This window comes from Moschus berezovskii, chromosome X (assembly GCF_049115385.1).
Source record: "Moschus berezovskii isolate FMDL1 chromosome X, NW_MosBer_1.0, whole genome shotgun sequence".
NCBI lineage: Eukaryota > Metazoa > Chordata > Mammalia > Artiodactyla > Moschidae > Moschus > Moschus berezovskii.
In genome coordinates, this window is record NC_142488.1 from 102,741,463 (window position 1) to 102,763,985 (window position 22,523).

Genomic DNA, 22,523 nt, shown 5'->3' on the forward strand with positions numbered 1-22,523 from the left:
TATACACTAACAGATCTTTTCACCCATCAGTGCCTCACTAACCAGTTAGTGCGTGCCAATTCTTTGACTGTGTGGATCACAATAAACTGTGGAAAAATTCTGAAAGAGATGGGAATACGAGACCACCTGACCTGCCTCTTGAGAAACCTATATGCAGGTCAGGAAGCAACAGTTAGAACTGGACATGGAACAACAGACTGGTTCCAAATAGGAAAAGGAGTACGTCAATGTTGTATATTGTCACCCTGCTTATTTAACTTATATGCAGAGTACATCATGAGGAACGCTGGGCTGGAAGAAGCACAAGCTGGAATCAAGATTGCCGGGAGAAATATCAATAACCTCAGATATGCAGATGACACCACCCTTATGGCAGAAATTGAAGGGGAACTAAAAAGTCTCTTGATGAAAGTGAAAGAAGAGAGTGAAAAGGTTGGCTTGAAGCTCAACATTCAGAAATCAAAGAGCAGGGCATCTGGTCCCATCACTTCATGGGAAATAGATGAGGAAACAGTGGAAACAGTGTCAGACTTTATTTTCTGGGGCTCCAAAATCACAGCAGATGCCGATTGCAGCCATGAAATGAAAAGACGCTTACTCCTTGGAAGGAAAGTTAGGACCAACGTAGATAGTATATTAAAAAGCAGAGACATTACTTTGCCAACCAAGGTCCGTCTAGTCAAGGCTATGGTTTTTCCCGTGGTCATGTATGGATGTGAGAGTTGGACTGTGAAGAAAGCTGATCTCCGAAGAATTGATGCTTTTGAACTGTGGTGCTGGAGAAGACTCTTGAGAGTTCCTTGGACTGCAAGGAGATCCCATCAGTCCATTCTAAAGGAGATCAATCCTGGGTGTTCATTGGAAGGACTGCTACTAAAGCTGAAACTGCAATACTTTGGCCACCTCATGCGACCAGTTGACTCACTGGAAAAGAGTCTGATGCTAGGAGGGATTGGGGGCGGGAGGAGAAGGGGACGACAGAGAATGAGATGGCTGGATGGCATTACCGACTCGATGGACATGAGTTTGAGTGAACTCCAGGAGTTGGTGATGGACAGGGAGACCTGGCGTGATGTGATTCATGGGGTCACAAAGAGTCGGACATGACTGAGTGACTGAACTGAACTGAATTCTTATTTGTATTTACAAGGAATCTCTGTTATCAGTAGCTCACTATATATCCACCTTACTGCCTATGCTCTCACAAGACCTGAATGCACATATTTCCATTGTGCCGAGAAATTCCCACTAGTATACTAGGATTGTATGAGAGTCTCTAACATGTAGCTCTATTTGAGATTTAAGTGACTCTGGCATTACATGCAGGTATCCTAATCTAGCACCAATTCTGTAATAGACGACTAACCCAATTTCCTCCAGTCCCTTTCCTTACTGACTCTAGTGTGGTCCTGGTATGTTGATAGGAGCATTCAATTGACTTAACCACCAATCTTTCTTTATCTTAGTGCCATAATTTTCATGGACTTCCCAGGTGGCTCAGTGGTAAAGAATCTGCCTGCCAATTAGGAAACATGGGTTCAATCCCTGAGTCAGGAAGATCTCCTGGAGAATGAAATGGCAACCCACTCCAGTATTCTTTCCTGGGAAATCCCATGGACAGAGGAACATAGTGGGCTAAAGTCCAGGGGGTCGCAAAGCATTGGACGAGACTTAGCAACAATGACAATAACTTATCATTGTGTCCTCTTTATGTACATGTACTTTTTACATATAAAAAAGTCACTTTACTTTATGCAGACTTCCCAGGTGGCACTAGTGGTAAATAACCCACCTGTCAATGCAGGAGATGTGAGATGGAGGTTTGATCCTGGGTTGGGAAGATCCCCTGGAGTAGGAAAAGGTACCCACTGCAGTATTCTTGCATAGAAGATTAGATGGACAGAGGAACCTGGCGGGCTACAGTCTATAGGGTCACAGAGTCAGAGACGACTGAAGCAACTTAGCACACACAAACTTTATTTTATGCAGAACATTTTCCCACTGCAGCAAAATTACCTTCTTCCCCAGATTTCATAGCCTCTCAGAACTGGTAATTAAACCTGGGCAATGAAGTTCAGTTCACCTCCTACTTCTATAAGCCACTTGTTGAGAAATTCCCAATCAGGGACCTCTTGTACTCTATGTGACAGAATCCAACAGCCAGACTGAACATATGAATAGGATGCTGGGTCTGTTCTTTACTGCCTACTAAGCTAGTGACCATTTTGTTTAGCACTTCAACATGTTGTTATAGTGACACCATCCTCTTAAATTAGAATGAGTTAATTACTTAGCATAAAAACAGTTACATGGATGAGTCCTATACCTAAGTGAATTTCTCTGAGAGTGAAACTAATTAAAATCTATAGAGAACAAATGGCATGTATATTACTCAAAGATGAAGACTGCAGTTTTTGATATTTTAATGTTTGATGAAGGACTTGTTAACAAGAAAATGGTTTTCATGGACTCTAGTATATGGGGGTAGCAATTAAAGACCCATAGGACATCATTAAACTGTCCAGAGTCTGAGAGGTGATGCTGACCAGCAGATAATTTAGCAGGGCCATCTACAATGTGATAGAGGCAATGGGTCATTTCAATTTGTTCCATTAGCCATTAAAATTGTCACCAGTTCCCCATGCTCTAACTCCATGCTCTAAGATATAATTTGATTTTAATTACTTTCCCATATAAACTTTGTTACGAGGAGGAAATTTGCTAACAACTGATGTGAAGTGTTCTACCCTGCTTGACACTTAATTCTCATTAAAAGTGAATAAATTGGTATTTGGATTATACATCAATTTCTTTGGTTTTAATAGCATAAATCCTACTGATCCTAATAAACTCTGGGCACACTGAAAACAAAATAAGATTCTCACCGTCCTAAGTCAGAGTTTACAGTGTGAACTGTAGTGAATTCCCTGAAGATTTTCCTCTGTGGGAGTCTTGCCTCAACAGTCTCTCTATTTTTCTCTCATTTGTCTACAACTCTAATACCATTTCTAAATACCTATGTTTTTCATTTACTAAACTTACTTTCATTCATACCTTGTACCATGGTACCTGGCACAAGTAATTGCTTTTATAATACTACATAGTTCAGTCTAACCATCAGAGTATACTGCCCTGGATGAAGATACAACACATAACTGTAGACATGAGCCCCTGACACACACATATATACAAAGAGAAGAGTATATGATTGACCTAAATCTCATCACCTCCACTCTGTTCTCTGGCAACATGTGAGACCTATGTCGCTGCCTTCACCTCTATCCATGACAGTTAAAACAAATATCACTCTTTTTTGGGACTCTGGAACATCTTCACCCAGCACCATCTTGCCTTTGACCATAATAGTCATCACTGAACAAAATATAAAATTTAAGATATGCAAACATCTTGGCAAAATATAACACCATATGCCCTTTAGAGAGGTCAGGAAGCTCGTATTACATCTGTAAAGCCTCCTAAATTGATGGCCATACTTTCTTACCTCACTATGAATCTTCAGGTCTCACTTGGCCAGGAAAATGGAACAAACACTAAATAGATTATAGTGTCAAGAATCTTCAGTATTACCTTTGTGCAAGAGCCACTGCTCATACTTTACAAACAGAAGTCCTGAAAGTGAGTTACACAATTTAGTAGAATCAGTAGTACTACCTTAGTAACAGGACCACACTTTGAAGTCATTGATTGCCTCTATAACTTTGAGTTCAGTTCAGTTCAGTCACTCAGTTGTGTCTGAATCTTTGCGACCACATGGACCATAGCACGCCAGGCATCCCTGTCCATCACCAACTCCTGGAATTTACCCAAACTCGTGTCCAGAAAATCGGTGAGGCCATCCAACCATCTCATCCTCTGTCATCCCATTCTTCTCTCGCCTTCAATCTTTCCCATCATCAGGGTCTATTCAAATGAGTCAGCTCTTTGCATCAGGTGGCCAAAGTATTGGAGTTTCAGCTTCAACATCAGTCATTCTAATTAACACTCCAGTCTGATCTCCTTTAGGATGGACTGGTTGGACCTCCTTGCAGTTCAAGGGACTCTCCAACTCTCCAACAAGGGACACTTCTTTTTCAAGTCCAAGTGTCTTCTCCAACACCACAGTTCAAAAGCATCGTTTCTTTGGTTCTCAACTTTCTTTATACACTAACACTCGCATCCATATATGACTGCTGGAAAAGGGATAGCCTTGACTAGATGGACCTTTGTTGGCAAAGTAATGTCTCTGCTTTTTAAAATGCTGTCTAGGTTGGTCATAACTTTCCTTCCAAAGAGTATGAGTCTTTCAGTTTCATGGCCGCAGTCACCATCTGTAGTGATTTTGGAGCCCCAAAATAAAGTCAGCTACTGTTTAGACGGTTTCCCCATCAATTTGCCATGAAGTGATGGGACTTGAACCCATGATCTTAGTTTTCTGAATGTTGAGCTTTAAGACAACTAATTCACTCTCCTCTTTCACTTTCATCAAGAGGCTCTTTAGTTCTTCTTCATATTCTGTGACAAGAGTGGTGTCATCTGCATGTCTGAGGTTATTGATATTTCTCCCAACAATCTTGATTCCAGCTTATGCTTCCTCCAGACCAGTGTTTCTCATGATGTACTCTGCATATAAGTTAAATAAGCAAGGTGACAATATACAGCCTTGACGTACTCCTTTTCCTAATTGGAACCAGTCTGTTGTTCCATGTCCAGTTCTAACTGTTGCTTCCTGACCTGCATACAGATTTCTCAAGAGGCAAGTCAGGTGGTCAGGTTTTCCCATCTCTTTCAGAATTTTCCACAGTATATTGTGATCCACACAGTGAAAGGCATTGGCATAGTCAAAAAATCAGAAATAGATGTTTTTCTGGAACTCTCTTGCTTTTTTGATGATCCAGTGGATGTTGGCAATTTGATCTCTGATTCCTCTGCCTTGTCTAAAACCAGCTTGAATATCTGGGAGTTCCTGGTTCACGTATTGCTGAAGCCTGGCTTGGAGAACTTTGAGCATTACTTTACTAGTGTGTGAGATGAGTGCAATTGTCTGCTTAATTGACTATGCCAAAGCCTTTGACTATAGGAATCAGAATAAACTGTGGAAAACTCTGAAGGGATGGGAATACCAGACCACCTGACCTGCCTCTTGAGAAATCTGTATACAGGTAAAGAAGCAACAGATAGAACTGGACATGGAACAACAGACTGGTTCCAAATAGCAAAACGAGTACATCAAGGCTGTATATTGTCACCCTGCATATTTAACATATATGCAGATTACATCATGAAAAACGCTGGGCTGGAAGAAGCACAAGCTGGAATCAAGATTGCCAGAAGAAATATCAATAATCGCAGATATGCAGATGACACCACCCTTATGCCAGAAAGTCAAGAAGAACTAAAAATCCTCTTGATGAAAGTGAAAGAAGAGAGTGAAACTCTTGGCTTAAAGCTCAACTTTCAGAAAACTAAAATCATGGCATCCAGTGCCATCACTTCATGGGAAATAGATGGGGAAACAGTGGAAACAGTGGCTGATTTTATTTTTCTGGGCTCCAAAATCACTGAGGATGCTGATTGCAGCCATGAAATGAAAAGATGCTTGCTCCTTGGAAGGAAAGTTATGACCAATCTAGACAGCACATTAAAAAGCAGGGAGATTACTTTGCCAACAAAGGTCCGTCTAGTCAAGGCTATGGTTTTTCAAGTAGTCATGTAGGGATGTGAAAGTTGGACTATAACTAAAGCTGAGCACAGAAGAACTGATGCTTTTGAACTGTGATGTTGGATAAGACTCTTGAGAGTCCCTTGGACTGTAAGGAGATCAAACCAGATCTTAAAGGGGATCAGTCCTGGGTGTTCATTGGAAGGACTGATGTTGAAGCTGAAACTCCAATACTTTGTCCACCTGATGTGGAGAGCTGATTCATTTGAGAAGACCCTGATGCTAGCAAAGATTGAGGGCAGGAGGAGAAGGGGGACGACAGAGGATGAGATGGTACGATGGCATCACCGACACAATGGACATGAATTTGGGTGGACTCTGGTAGTTGGTGATGGACAGGGAGACTTGACGTGCTGGGGTTCATGGGTTCGCAGAGAGTTGGACACGACTAAGCAACTGAACTGAACATAAAAATTAATGATAAATTGTTGTTGTCAATGTTTAGTTGCTAAGTCATGTTCAACTCTCTGTGACCCCATGGACTGTAGCCCACCAGGTTCCTATATCTTTGGGATTTCCCAGGCAAGAATACTGAAGTGGGATGACATTTCTTTCTCTGTGCATCTTCCTGACCCAGGGATTGAACACATGTCTCCTACTTGGTAGGCAGATTCTTTACCACAGAGATACCTGGGAAGTCTGTGATAAATTGTGGCACTAAGATAAAGAAAGATTGGTGGTTAAATCAATTGAATGCTCCTATCAACATGCCAGGACCACACTGGAGTCAGTAAGGAAAGTGACTGGAGGCCATTGGGTTAGTCCTTTATGACAGAATTGTTGGTGCTAGATCAGGATACCTGCAGGTAATGCCAGAGTCACTTAAATTTCAAATAGAGCTACCTGTTAGAGGCTCTCAAATAATCCCAATACACTTGTGGGAATTTCTCAGCACAGGGGAAATATGTGCATTCAGGTCTCCTTGTTGTGAGTGCACATGCAGTCACGTGGATATATAGTAAGCTATTCATAAAGCAGACTCCTTGCAAATATAAATAAGAATTGGCACAGTGGTTAGTGAGTCACTGATAGGTGAAAATACCTGGATGTTCGTGCTTTAAGCTAAGGGTAATAAGGTCGTAGTTGGGTTTCCATCAGTCAGTCAGTTCAGTCGCTCAGTCGTGTCTGACCCTTTGCGACCCCATGAATCACAGCACGCCAGGCCTCCCTGTCTATCACCAACTCCCGGAGTTCACTCAAACTCATGTCCATCGAGTCGGTGATGCCATCCAGCCATCTCATTCTCTGTCGTCCCCTTCTCCTCCTGCCCCCGTTTAGGTATTGTCAAACCATAATTTTCTAGGACAAACTACAGTGGTGCTTCAAGTTCTGAGTGGCCTTGCTGGATGCTAAGAAATACTGATTGACTAATATTACATCAGAAGCCATTATGGGAACATACTCTAGCATGAAGAATCAGGGAACAAAGAGTAGATAGTTACCAGAATACACCAATTATCATTGCATGTCCTTAATATTTTAGGGATTTTTCCTTTTCAGCCTAGCCCTGCTTTTGTTCAGTAGCATTAGGAATCATACAGAGAGTGGAGCTATGTCAAAAGCATAGCACAAACAATCATACCCTCATTTTATGAGTTTTATGGACAGATGGTGTTGATGTTTGTGTGCTGTATGCTTAGTCGTGTCCAACTCTTTGCGACCCCATGGTCTGTAGCCCCCAGGCTCCTCCATTTATGGGAATTCTCCAGGGAAGAATACTGGAGTGGGTTGCCATGCCCTGCTCCAGGGGATCTTCCCAGCCCAGGGATCAAACAAGATCTCCACATTGAAAGAAGATTCTTTACTGTCGGAGCCAACAGGGAATCCCATTGATGGATTTTAAACATGAGATGGTTCAGAAAATTGTCTGCCATTAACTACTCTTTAAGATCCTCAACTAGTTAAAGGGTCCCTGGAGGTTATCTGTAGGGGTAGAGCTTAGCATCAAGGGGCAGAGATCCTAGATCATGCTGAGGCCTCTAGAGTCAGAAACTACTGAAGGGCCTGATCCTCAGTCTTCAGTGAGATTTAGTCAGCCAGGTCCCCTATATAAGGAAGCAAGGATATGCTTCAGACATAGTCATTATGGTGTAAAACATTCCCAAACTCTCACTAAATAGTTATCAGAGGTCATCATCCTAGAGCATTTTGACTTGGTCATAGGACATGCTGGAACGTGAAGTAGGTTTGAAGCAATAGGGAGGAGGCTAGGGCTTGGCTCAAAGCATGTACCAACCTGAGGGGCTAATTCTCAAAGAAGTGTACTCAAAGTTCCAAGCAGAGAACTTGGAGGTCAATACCATCTAGTTTGTCAATAGCAAAAGTTTCAGGTGGTTGGGCAAGCAGAAGAGCTTAAATAGTAATAAAATAAATTATCATATGAAATGGTGGCAGAACTGTGTTGGTTTATTTTAAGGTAGAACTAGTCAACAGGTGGATCAGGATTCAGCTTCTAGTAGAAAATGTTGGTAGGGTATGGAAATGCAACTGGGACTTCAGCCAAGAGTCCTAGAAAAACAGGGAACTAGCATACAGACCCATGAGAGTGAGGGTGAGAGGCTTGGGGCCAAGTGTAGGCACAAAGACGAGGGCCACAAAACTCAACCCTGCTGTCTGTTACCCATTGGTGAGGATGAAGTTTTCCAATGCATTGCCAGGGTGGTTTCCACTGGGTCCAAATGAGCCGAGTTTTTCCTTCAGGCTTTCAGTACCCTTGGAAAGTTAGTCCCAGGTGCAGAAAGTGCATGGAAGTTGTTTTCATCATTGTTGGATCAGGTTTGGTGATGGGTCACCAAATGAACAAGATCTGTTTGTTGAAATTCTCAGAAGCACGAATTTATGACTGTCTCTAAAGTGGTATCACAGTTCCCCACCTATATTTTAAACGTTACTGCAGGATATAAATCAGTAAGGCTGGAGGTGAGAGAGTATGTTAACAATGTGACTTGCCTGGGTTCCTTTTACTGATGAGTTGGGTTATTGATGTTCGCTGGGGCTTGAGAACTTTCGGCAATCTCTTGTGAGCTGACCAGTGTGGCTGCAGTGGAGGCATGCCTGAATTTTTTGCTGGCGGGCTCTTTTGACTGGAGTGAGAGGTGGCTCGCTTCTTTGCAGCTCTATAGGGTCTTCCTTGGCTGCTGGCTGTGTGCGATTGGAGAAGCTTGGTAGACGCTCTGGCTGATCACTACGTTTCTTGCCCAACTGAATACACTGAGTTATGACAAGGTCTGGGAGATTGTCCATCAGATCCAGGCCACTAGCTTCATCCTGAGTGGAGTCAGCTAGTTCTTGGAAATGATCACTCTGACTGGATTCATCATATCTCAGATTCTCAGGAAGGAGCTGAAAAGTAGTGTCATCCTGCTGAGAGACGTTGTCCTCTTTGTCAACCTTAGGATTCACCAGGGGGTTCATTTTCTGTTTTGTGGGCTCACCAAATGACTGCGGAACCCAAGAAGAAATTTCTCATACGGCTGCAACAGAGCTATAGGGTAGGAGGTGATTCTGAGTAACTCTCTATTGTATCTTCCGGAATCAAATGGGACTAGGCAGAATTGAGTACCAGAACTGGATACCAGTGGGCAGACAGTGGTTTTGCTCTGTGATCAGAGGGACAGCGTCATGAGCAAGTAGCCAAAGCTGTTAGCTATTAGGTCACAAAGGTATGCTCAGAAATGAGCTCAGAAATGTTCAAAACTGTTATCCACCGTTCAATGTTGCCTCTTCTTTCGGAAAATGCCAATATTATCCCCATTTAGAAGAAATGAATTACCTGAAGACACACATAAGATTTGGAATTAAGAAGATAAAGGAAACAGTTATAGTAGATTACTTTCATCATTCCTTTGATAATATAGGGGCATTTTGCCCTCAGACTAAGCCTTTGGTTCTAAATTTTCCTTCTTTACAAGAGAATCAAACAAGTTTACAATCAAAACTGATCTTAGAAATCATTCAGACCACATTCATAATTTCACAGAGAAGAAAAACGGGCTCAGAGAGGTAAAAATATTTACCCAAGGACACACAGCCAGTTAATATCAGAGGTGTCGTGTTCATCGGGACTGCTGTCCAAAACAGCACTTCCAATTAACATAGATGCAAAAATCCTTAACAAAACAAGTGATTTCACAATTTGTATGGAAATACAAAAAACCTCGACTAGCCAAAGCAATCTTGAGAAAAAAGAATTTAACTGGAGGAATCAACCTGCCTGCCTTCAGGCTTTACTACAAAGCCACAGTCATCAAGACAGTATGGTACTTACATAAAGACAAATATATATGTAAATGGAGCAAAATAGAAAGCCCAGAGATAAATCCATGCACCTATGGACAACTTTTCTTTGACAAAGGAGGAAAGAATATTCAATGGAGAAAAGCCAATCTCTTTAACAAGTGGTGCTGGGAAAACCGGTCAACCACTTGTAAAAGAATGAAACTAGAACACTCCCTAACACCATACACAAAAATAAATTCAAAATGAATTAAAGGTCTTAACGTAAGACCAGAAAATATAAAACTCCTAGAGGAGAACATAGGCAAAACCCGCTCCAACATAAATCACAGCAGGCTCCTCCATGACCCACCTCACAGAATATTGGAAATAAAAGCAAAAATAAACAAATGGGACCTAATTAAAATGGAAAGCTTCTGCACAGCAAAGGAAACTATAAGCAAGGTGAAAAGACAACCTTCAGAATGGGAGAAAATAATGGCAAATGAAGCAACTGACAAAGAATTAATCTCAAAAATATACAAGCAACTCCTGGAGCTCAATTCCAGAAAAATAAATTACCCAATCAAAACATGGGCCAAAGAACTAAACAGACATTTCTCCAAAGAAGACATACAGATGGCTAACAAACACATGAAAAGATGCTCAGCATCACTCATAATCAGAGAAATGCAAATCGAAACCACAGTGAGGTACCATTTCACGCCAGTCAGAATGGCTGCTATCCAAACGTTACAAGCCATAAATGCTGGAGAGGGTGTGGAGAAAAGGGAACCATCTTACGCTGTCAGTAGGAATGCAAACTACTGCAACCACTATGGAGAACAGTGTGGAAATTCCTTAAAAAAATGGAAATAGAACTGCCATACGACCCAGCAATCGCACTTCTGGGCATACACACCGAGGAAACCAGAATTGAAAGAGGCACATGTACTCCAATGTTCATCGCAGCACTGTTTATAATAGTCAGGACCTGGAAGCAACCTAGTGTCCATCTGCAGAAGAATGGATAAGAAAGCTGTGGTACATATACACAATGGAGTATTACTCAGCCATTAAAAGAATACATTTGAATCAGTTCTAATGAGGTGGATGAAACTAGAGTCTATTATACAGAGTGAAGTAAGCCAGAAAGAAAACACCAATATAGTATACTAAGGCATATATATGGAATTTAGAAAGATGACAACGATAAACATGTATATGAGGCAGCAAAAGAGACAGAGATGCATAGAACATTGTTTTCGACTCTGTGGGAGAGGTCGAGGGTGGGATGATTTGGGAGAATGGCATTGAAACATGTATATTATCATATGTGAAACGAATCGCCAGTCCAGGTTCGATGCATGATGCAGGATGCTCGGGGCTGGTGTACTGGGATGACCCAGAGGGATGGAATAGTGAGGGAGGTGGGAGGGGGGTTCAAGATGGGGAATACATGTACACCCGGGGCAGATTCATGTCAATGTATGGCAAAACCAATATAATACTATAAAGTAATTAGCCTCAAATTAAAATAAATAAATTAAAAAAAATAAAGAAGAGAGAAGTGAAAAATAAAAAAATAAAACAAAATATATTTAAAAAAAACAAAACAAAATAGCACTTCCTCTGGGACTCCAAATGTGCTTACATTACTTCGGCATAATGACAGTTCTTGGCCCTGGCTCCGCCAAAAACTCTCAGGGAACCAGTAGCTTTGGCATCTCTAGGGAGGTTGTTGGAAATATAGACCCTAAGACCCCATCCCAAAACTACTGGATGAGTATTCCATTTTAACAAGATTCTCTAGGTGATTTGAGTGTTCACCGAAGTTTGAGAAGTGCTACTCTAGAGAACACAAAGTCCGAAATGGAATACTTACTGGTTGAACTTGATCCTCAGTGCTCCAACCATAGTCTGCAGTGCTGTGGGGATCTGATTACTGTACTGGTTGGTAATCTATTTTTTCTGGCTTTCTAGTCTGTCTCTGAGGTCACAACCGTTGCCATGGAGATGATTAAGACATCACAGGCAAGATGAAGAGATGAGATTGAGAACCTACGCAACAAGAATGAAATATTCTTTAAGTATAAAGTTCAAAATGTTCAGTTTTCCCTGCATTGATAACAAGAGTTAAGAAACCAGCAAATGCTTAAAACACACCCCAATCATTTGTATATGTGTTGAACTTTTCTGATATGTATTTAATTCCCCTTATTTTCCTTTCCTTGTGCTATGCTATGTAGCATTTAAATTGTACCTTTGTGGGCAAAAAATGTGTATCACTGAATGCAAGATTTGATTCCCTAAGTTTTATTTGATGGCACCTCCTCTCTAGACCTATGGAAGATACTACTGGAAGAATTAATTAATTAAACATTGCTGGCAGAAACCTGGGCTGGAAACTTACCCAAATCATCAGTTGGATGATTTGACTGAAGACTTGTTTGCTACTCAATTTTCTCTTTTGCGTATTAAGAATGACTATTTTGTCTACCTAAAGGGGGTGATGTGATGAAACAATGAATGGTGTTGTCAAGCTGGAATCAAGATTGCCGGGAGAAATATCAATAAACTCAGATATGCAGATAACCCCACCCTTATGGCAGAAAGTGAAGAGGTACTCAAAAGCCTCTTGATGAATGTGAAAGAGGAGAGTGAAAAGGTCGGCTTGAAGCTCAACATTCAGAAAACGAAGATCATGGCATCTGGTCCCATCACTTCATGGGAAATAGATGGGGAAACAGTGGAAACAGTTCAGACTTTATTTTTGGGGGTTCCAAAATCACTGCAGGTGCTGATTGCAGCCAGGAAATTAAAAGACGCTTACTGCATGGAAGGAAAGTTATGACCAACATAGATAGTATATTAAAATGCAGAGACATTACTTTGCCAACAAAGGTCCGTCTAGTCAAGGCTATGGTTTTTCCCGTGGTCATGTATGGATGTGAGAGTTGGACTGTGAAGAAAGCTGATCACCGAAGAATTAATGGTTTTGAACTGTGGTGCTGGAGAAGATTCTTGAAAGTCCCTTGTACTGCAAGGAAATCCAACCAGTCCATTCTAAAGGAGATCAGTCCTGGGTGTTCATTGGAAGGACTGATGCTAAGGCTGAAACTCCAATACTTTGGCCACCTCATGCGACGAGTTGACTCACTGGAAAAGACTCTGATGCTGGGAGGGATTGGGGCGGGAGGAGAAGGGGATGACAGATGGCTGGATGGCATCACTGACTCGATGGACATGAGTTTGAGTGAACTCTGGGAATTGGTGATGGACAGGGAGGCCTGGCATGCTGTGAATCATGGGGTCACAAAGAGTCGGACATGACTGAGCGACTGAACTGAACTGATCAAGGCATTCCATTTTTTCTCCTCAAAATTAATGTATAAAAGAATCTTCTTGGTCCCACTCTCTAGCAATTTTGATTCAGTGAGTTTGGAGTGGATACCTGGAACCTGTACCAGTTGGGTCAGACACTTCTTTAGCTGGTAGTCCTTGTGAGAAAAGCCATACACACAAACATCATGGAATAAAGCCATATTAGTGAATCTCAGAGAAGTAGGGATGGCGAGATGACATTTGTAGGTAGGAGGTTGACCCTCAAATAACATGAAATAGGTGGTAGCCTATTCCACCTCCATATAGAGCTCACAAAGAGCCCTCACTGTCCTTAAGAACTGTTCATCTCTCCCTGATAGTAGACAGCAAGAGTTCAGCATGGAGGTTCTCGAGTCATACTGACCTGGGTGCAAACCATGGCTTTCCAAAAACTGAGTGACTCTGGACAAGTTATTTAACCTCTCTGATAATCAGTTGCAAAATTTAAAATGGAGATGATTTTAATACCTGCCTCACGGTGTCATGAGGATTAAATGAGATGAAAAGAGATTAGCAAAGCTCCATGCAGATGGCAAACGCTCCATAAATGTTAGCTATCATTATTCTAGGTCCATAGTCTGTGTTTTAGAACTTAAATTATTTTCAGATTTTAGACTGTAACACAGAGTATGTACTGTTTATTATATAACACTCCCAATAGTGTCTGGGAAAACATCTCATAATTTATCCACTAACATTTCTGCAAGAAAAATGTCTAAATATTCCAAGAATAAGTTCATGTTAGTTCAGGTCAGGTTTTCGTGCCAAATGAGTTTTGGCACCAAATTAATTAAAAAAAAAAAGTAACTTCTGTTGTATACAGCATTCATTTCAGAATGGAAGATAAGTGTTTGTGCACCTCTACCAAACTCTTTTGGGGGAGATGTGCAATTACTACTTTTCCTTCTCAGTCCCTGCTTTCTGCCCTTTATACCCTCAGAAATTCTAGAGTATCTGTTAAGGTCTCCTGTTTCTTTACAGAATTATGTATTCAGAATGACAAATCATTTAATTATTCCTAATGAATGTGGCACTGGTGGAACACTTGCTAACACTGTAAGCATTAATCCAAATGTAAATCATACAATGGCACTGCTCTCAATGGCAATTGCCTAAACTCTCAAAAATCCCTACCTTGCCATATCATTTCGGAAATTGCTCTCCGTTCAGAAGTTAATGACCTTCTATTGAATTGTCCCAGCAGATCCTCAGGAGTGAACTGACAGTCTGACAGAGTTCCAGACCACATTCTTTTGGAGATGAAGTGGAAACAGAGCTTATAACTCAAATGAACAGGCTTGAGGGGTCCAAACTCTGAGCCTGGATCAGGTCTGATAGAAAACTACACATGCTTAAACTTTTCCTCAATCAGTATGAGTATCAACTACGAAAACAACAGCATGAAAATAGGCTTAGTGAACTACTGCAGGTCCCTTGGAAATTTGTCTTCAGTTTAACTCTAAGCCATAGTTAAGAGATTCCCCAGATAAAAAATTGCACCACTCTGGGGTACACTAAGACTCCTTTTGGAGAAGGACCTGCTGTAACCTACTGCATTTAAGAGATCTTTGAGACCTCACCCTGCTATATTTTCAAGCTGTTCTACATAACCAATTGGAGGAGACGCTTTGAACTAAGGTTGGCAACTACTCTACTGAGAGTAGTTATATTCTTACTCTTGGTCTCCAGATGTTCTAAGGGGTGCCAGTATAGGAGCTAAATGTGAATGTATTATTTGTTCAGTTGTGTCCAACTTTTTGCGACCCCATGGGCTATAGTCTGCCAGAATCTTCCATCCGTGGAATTCTCCAGGCAAGATTACTAGAGTGGATAACCATTCCCTTCTATAGGAGATCTTCCTGACCCAGGGTCAAACCTGGGTCTCCTGCCTTCTAGGCAGATGCTTTACCATCTGGGCTACCAGGGAAGCCCATAGGATCTAAACTGATACACACATGACCCTCATAAGGTAACCACAGGGGCATACTGTTTGGACTTATCTGAAGACTTGGCTGTGAACCCAGCTCTGCCACCAACTGTACTCACAAGCTTGGGCAAGTTACTTCATCTCTCTGGGTCAGTTTCTAAATCTGCATAATGAAAGGACAGGTTTCTCAAAGTTTATCAAGATAAGATATCATGATTCAGAAAGGTTATCAGGAGGCCTAGGAATCTGTATTTTTATGTTTCAGTTCAGTTCAGTTGCTCAGTTGTGTCCAGTTCTTTGCGACCCCATGGATTGCATCATGCCAGGCCTCCTTGTCCATCAACAACTCACAGAATTTACGCAAACTAATGTCCATTGAGTCAGTGATGCCATCCAACCATCTCATCCTCTGTTGTGTCCTTCTCCTCCCACCTTCAAACTTTCCCAGCATCAGGGTCTTTTCAAATGAATCAGTTCTTCACATCAGGTGGTCAAAGTATTAGAGATTCAGCGTTAGCATCTGCCCTTCCAATGAACAGTCAGGAGTAATTTCCTTTAGGATGGACTGGTTGGATCTCCTTGCCATCCAATGCACTCTCAAGCGTCTTCTCCAACACCACAGTTCAAAAGCATCAATTCTTCGGTGCTGAGCTCTCTTTATAGCCCAACTCTCCCATCCATACATGACTACTGGAGAAACCATAGCCTTTACTAGATGAACCTTTGTTCGCAAAGTAATGTCTCTGCTTTCTGTTTATTTATCTTTTTATTTTAATCGAAAGGCTAATTACTTTACAATATTTTAGTGGTTTTGCCATACATTGACATGAACCAACCATGGGTGTACATGTGTTCCCCATCCTGAACCCCCCCTCCCACCTTGCTTCCCATCCCATCCCGCTGGGTCATCTCAGTGCACCAGCACTGAGCACCCTGTCGCATGTATTGAACCTGGACTGGCGATCTGCTTCACATATGATAATATACATGTTTCAATGCTATTCTCTCAAATCATCCCACCCTCACCTTCTCCTACAGAGTCCAAAAGACTGTTCTATACATCTGTGTCTCTTTTGCTATCTTACCTATAGGGTTATCATTACCATCTTTTTAAATTCCATATATATTGTCTCTGTTATTAAACAATTTGTCTAGGTTGGTCATAACTTTTCTTCCAAAGAGTAAGAGCCTTTGAATTGTATGGCTGCACTCATGATCTGCAATGATTTTAGAGACCATAAAAATAAAGTCTGCCACTGTTTCCACTGTTTCTCCATCTATGCCATGAAGTGATGGGACGAGAGGCCTTGATCTTAGTTTTTGGAATGTTGAGCTTTAAGCCAACTTTTTCACTCTCCTTTTCCAATTTCATCAAGAGGCTCTTTAGTTCTTCTTCACTTTCTGTCATAAGGATGGTGACATCTGCATATCTGAGGCTATTGACATTTCTCCTGGCAATCTTGATTGTAACTGTGCTTCCTCCAGCCCAGTGTTTCCCATGATGTACTCTGCATATAAGTTAAATAAGCAGGGTGACAATATACAGCCTTGACATACTCCTTTCCCTATTAGGAACCAGTCTGTTGTTCCATGTCCAGTTCTAACTGTTGCGTCCTGACCTGCATACAGATTTCTTAAAAGGCAGGTCAGGTGGTCTGGTATTCCCATATCTTTAAGAATTTTCCACATTTTGTGGTGATCCACACAGTCAAAGGTTTTGTCACAGTCGATAATGCAGAAATAGATGTTTTTCTGGAACTCTCTTGCTTTTTCGATCATCCAGAGGATGTTGGCAATTTGATCTCTGGTTCCTCTGCCTTTTCTAAAACCAGCTTGAACATCTAGAAGTTCACAGTTCACGTACTGCTGAAGCCTGGCTTGGAGAATTTTGAGCATTACTTTACTAGAGTGTGAGGTGAGTGCAATTGTATGGTAGTTTGAGCATTCTTTGGCATTGCCTTTCTTTGGATTCGGAATGAAAACTGACCTTTTCATTTTTTATGTTTGTGTGTCCCCAAATTATTCTGTGGCCCCTGCTGTGTTTTCCAAATTTGCTGGCCTATTGAGTGCAGCACTTTCACAGCACCATCTTTTAGGATTTGAATTAGCTCAACTGGAATTCCATCACTTCCACTAACTTCGTTTGTAGTGAGACTTCCTAAGGCCCAAATGACTTCACATTCCAGGATGTCTGGTTCTAGGTGAGTGATCACACCATCGTGATTATCTGGGTCATGAAGATCTTTTTTGTACAGTTCTACTGTGTATTCTTGCCACCATTTCTTAATATCTTCTGCTTCTGTTAGGTCCATACCATTTCTGTAGAGTCCAGATTTCTACACAGGACATTACTATCAATCTACAACCAGAGTCAACCAATTGTCACTTATTGGCCTAATCCAGCCTACTGTCTGTTTTTAAAAATAAATTTTATTGGAACTCAGTCATACCCATACATTTACATGTTGTCTTTGGAGGTCTTTATGCTGGAAAATGCATGGCCCACAAATCCTAAAACATTATAGATCTATTCTTTTACAGTGAAAATTTTGACCACTGATCTAAACATATTAAAGTATTAAATTAGACCTGCTCATGGGGAATCTCATTGTTTATATTTCTCATTTCAAATGGCCCATTTGTCCATATTTTTTGCTTCTGGCATATAAATTAGTCTCCTCCATATGAAGAAATCATGGAATTTTTGTGGAGGCTTACATAGGAGGTTTTTGGAACCAGTCCATTGTTCCATGTCCGGTTTTAACTGTTGCTTCTTAACCTGCATAGAGATTTCTCAGGAGGCAGGTAAGGTAGTCTGGTACTCCCATCTCTTTAAGAATGTTCCACAGTTTGTTGTGATCCACAAAGTCAAAGGCTTTGGTGTAGTCAATAAAGCAGAAGTAGATATTTTTCTGGAATGCTTTTGCTTTTTCTATGATCCAATGGATGTCTGCCTTTTCTAAATCCAGTTTGAACATCTGGAAGTTCACAGTTCATGTACTATTGAAGCCTCACTTGGAGACTTCTGAGCATCACTTTGCTAGAGGGTGAGATGAGTCCAGTTGTTCAGTAGTTTGAACATTCCTTGGCATTGCCTTTCTCTGGGATTAGAATGAAAACGGACCAATTCCAGTCCTGTGGCCACTACTGAGTTTTCCAAATTTGCTGGCAGATTGAGTTCAGCACTTCAACAGCATAATCTTTTAGGATTTGAAATAGCTCAACTGGAATTGCATCACAGCCACTAGCTTTGTTCATAATTCGGAAAGGAGTATATCAAGGCTGCATATTGTCACTTTGCTTATTTAACTTATATGCAGAGTACATCATGTGAAATGTTGGGCTGGAAGAAGCACAAGCCGGAATCAAGATTGATGGGAGAAATATCAATAACCTCAGATATGCAGATGACACCACCCTTATGGCAGAAAGCAAAGATGAACTAAAGATCCTCTTGAGGAAAGTGAAAGAGGAGAGTGAAAAGGCTGCTTTAAAACTCAACATTCAAAAAATGAAGATCATGGCATCTGGTCCCATCACTTCATGGCAAACAGATGGGGAAACAATGGAAACAGTGAGAGGCTTTATTTTCTTGGGCTCCAAAATCACTGCAGATGGTGACTGCAGCCATGAAATTAAAAGACACTTGCTGCTTGGAAGAAAAGCTATGAGCAACCTAGACAGCATATTAAAAAGGAGAGACATTACTTTACCGACAAAGGTCCGTCTAGTCAAAGCTATGTTTTTTCCAGTAGTCATGTATGGATGTGAGAGTTGGACTATAAAGAAAGTTGGACTATAAAGAGCAGCGAAAAATTGATGGTTTTGAACTGCGGTGTTGGAGAAGACTCTTGAGAGTCGCTTGGACTGCAAGGAGATCCAACCAGTCCATCCTAAAGGAAATCAGTCCTGAATATTCATTGGAAGGACTGATGCTGAAGCTGAACCTCCAATACTTGGGCCACTTGATGCGAAGAACTGACTCACTGGAAAAAAGCCCTGATGGTGGAAAAGATTGAAGGCAGGAAAAGAAGGGAACAACAGCAGATGAGATGGTTGGATGGCATCACCAACTTGATGGACATGAGTTTGAGCAAGCTCTAGGAGTTGGTTATGGACAGGGAAGCCTGGCATGCTGCAGTCCCTGGGGTCACAAAGAATCAGACATGACTGAGTGACTGAACTGAACGTAGGATGTTTTTAGTAGCCTATGTACATTTCACTGGTGACCCATTATCAAATGTTTTCTTTAGGCATCAAACAACTCTAATAGGTTGTCCATGTGTGATTATAGGGGACATTTACTCTTTGCCTCTGACCCCTCCCACCCACATGCCCTGCCTGCAGCCATTTTACTTTTGGCAATGGTCTCTTATTTTCATGTATAGATACAACTCTTTCCCACTTCAGAGTACCATCCTGGGCGGCATTCCACCTCGGAGCATGAGTCCCATGGCTAAACCAATAATCCCATGGCATTTACCTGGCCACTGTATCTGTTTCAGGTGTGGGCTTTTATCTTAGTTAAGTAAGTAAGTAAGTGAAGTCACTCAGTCGTTTCCAACTCTTTGCGACCCCATGGACTGCAGCCCACAAGGCTCCTACGTCCATGGGATCCTCCAGGCAAAAGTACTGGAGTGGGTTGCCATTTCCTTCTCCAGGGCATCTTCCTAACCCAGGGATCGAACCCACATTGCAGGCAGACCCTTTAATCTCTGAGCCACCAGGGAAGCTCTAATGTATCTAAAAAGAGTGAATTTTATTACTTTCTTGGAAATGTTACAAAAGTATTCTAGTTTTCCCCCCATAAGAATCAGATATAAACGGATAGAGCCCTGATGATTGCTGACAGCCCTTCTGACAAACAGAGGAGAGACCATTTAATAGTGGAGGCTTCCTGGGAAATAGGTTTTACAGGCAGAGAGGAAGAAACAAATTGCTTATGATTTTTAAGTATGAATTTTTATTGAAATGCAGTTCATTTATGATATTAGTTTTAACTGATAACATAGTGATAACATATTTATAGATTATACTCCACTTGAAGTTATTACAAAATAAGTTATTGGGTTGACCAATAATTTTATTTGGGTTTTAAAACATTACAGAAAAACCTAAATGGACCTTTGGACCAACTCAATATATTTCCTTGTATTGTATATTACATAATTGTATATATATATTTTTATTTTATATGTAGCACTTGGTACCTCTTAATCCTATACCCCTATTTAACCCTCCCATTTTCTCTCTCCCCACTGTTAACCACTAGTTTATTCTATATATCTGTACATCTATTTCTGTTTTGTTATATTCACTTAGTTTATTTTTTAGATTCTACATGTAAGTGATGACATATCGTGTTTGTCTTTGCCTGACTTCTTTCACTAAGCATAGTACTGCCCAGGCCCGTCCATGTTGTTACAAATGGCAAAGCATGTCATTCTATTTTATGGGTGACTGATATTCCATTATAGATTATATCACATCTTTTTCCATTCATCTGTTGATGAACACTTAGTTTGCTTCTGTATCTTGGCTTTGTAAATAGTGCTGCTATGAACATTTGGGTGCATGTATGTGATGATGGCTTTTGATTCACTAAATCCACTTAAGCTTGAAGGTGTTTAGCCTTGAAGCTAATAAAATCCTTTTACAGAAGCACTAAGAGTTCTGATACAATGAGTTTCCCAATAAAACTATTCTATTTTTAGCTCAGTTTCTTATATCATTTTGAGGAGTCAATGCCTAGTAACATTAAAAAAAGTTTCTATATTGCAGTGGTGGTATTGGGAAAGGAACAGACTTATGTACTCTGTCCCAAGTTTAACCCCCTAATATACAAAGTCCCAGCCTTTCTGCTATCAGAAGCTTTGTAGAGCTTTCCGGATTCATGAGTTTCATTCGGCTTACTGGACAGTTACAGACTAATCCTGTGTAAACCCATCACCTTCCAAAAGGAATTCAAAATTCGGCCCCAAAGTTCTGCCATTACTTAAACACACATGAGATGGTTGCTTAAGATTTGGGGGACAGTTTGTGGCCTAGACTCCTTTCTCCATCATAAACACCTGCACCTTTGCCAAGTACAAAGTAAGACAGCAAAGTTTAGTAGGTTAAGAGTGGGGAACTCGGGACACTCCTAAGATGGCAGAGGAATAGGACAGGGAGACCACTCTATCCCCCACAAATTCATCAAAAGATCACTTGAATGCTGAGCAACGTTCACAAAACTTCTGAACGCTGGCAGAGGAAACCAGGCACCCAGAAAGGCAGCCCATTCTCTTCAAAAGGAGATAGGAAAAATATAAAATACAAAAAGAGAGACAAAAGAGTTAGGGGAGGAGACACATCCCTGGGAGGGAGTCGTGAAGGAGAAGTTTTCAAACTCCAGCAAACCCTCTCAGTGGCAGGTCTGTGGGGGGTTTTGGAATCTCAGTGGGCAACATAACTGGGAGGAAATAAAAAGACCCCACAGAATGTGCTCCTAACTGCAACTCCCAGGGTAGAATTAGCCCAGATGCTCGTGTCCGCCACCAGAGAGCTGGGGCTGAACAGGAAGATGTGGGTTGCATATTTAGGGTAAGGACTGGACCTTAATGCCTTGAGAAAAATCTAAGGGAGCTGTGAAATAGCTACCCAAACTGTGGGATAGCCAGAGAGAGAGAAAAGGAAGAGAGAGAGAGAGGAGGAGCAAGAACTTTCCTGTGAAAAACACTAACCTAAGGCGCAGCCTGGCCTGCTCACAGAACAAAGGATTGAGCAAATACCAATGGAGAGCAAGCCAGCTGCAAACTGGCTCATTGCCCTGCCAGGGGCAGAGAGGCGGAAGTGTGACAGCCAAAGCCAGAAGGCAAGGGGCAATCACGGCCGCAGACATGGCATCCTCCACCAAACTGTGAGCAGGCTCCAAGTTGATAACCAAGTCATCCTGGGATCCTGGACTGTTGACATCTGCCAGGAGGGTCAGAGCCAGAGATCAACTCCCCAGAGGAGACACACGGCACCCCTGAGATGGCACTCTTGCGGTGCACCCAGCAAACCAAGCAGTTGGAGCCAGGGAGGTGATTAATATACCCAGTGTACCTGGGACAGTGCGCTCACCAAGCACCTGGTCACCTGAGCTGGTTGGACCTGGGAAGGGAACAAAACTCACGCCCAACCAAGTCTGTGCCTTTGTGGAGTACCCAAGAACCTGAACCTGAGCAGCTTAGACCTTGGAAGTGCATGTAACCCAGGACCTGCTTTGGACAGTTCCCCTGCAGAGCAACCGGGAGC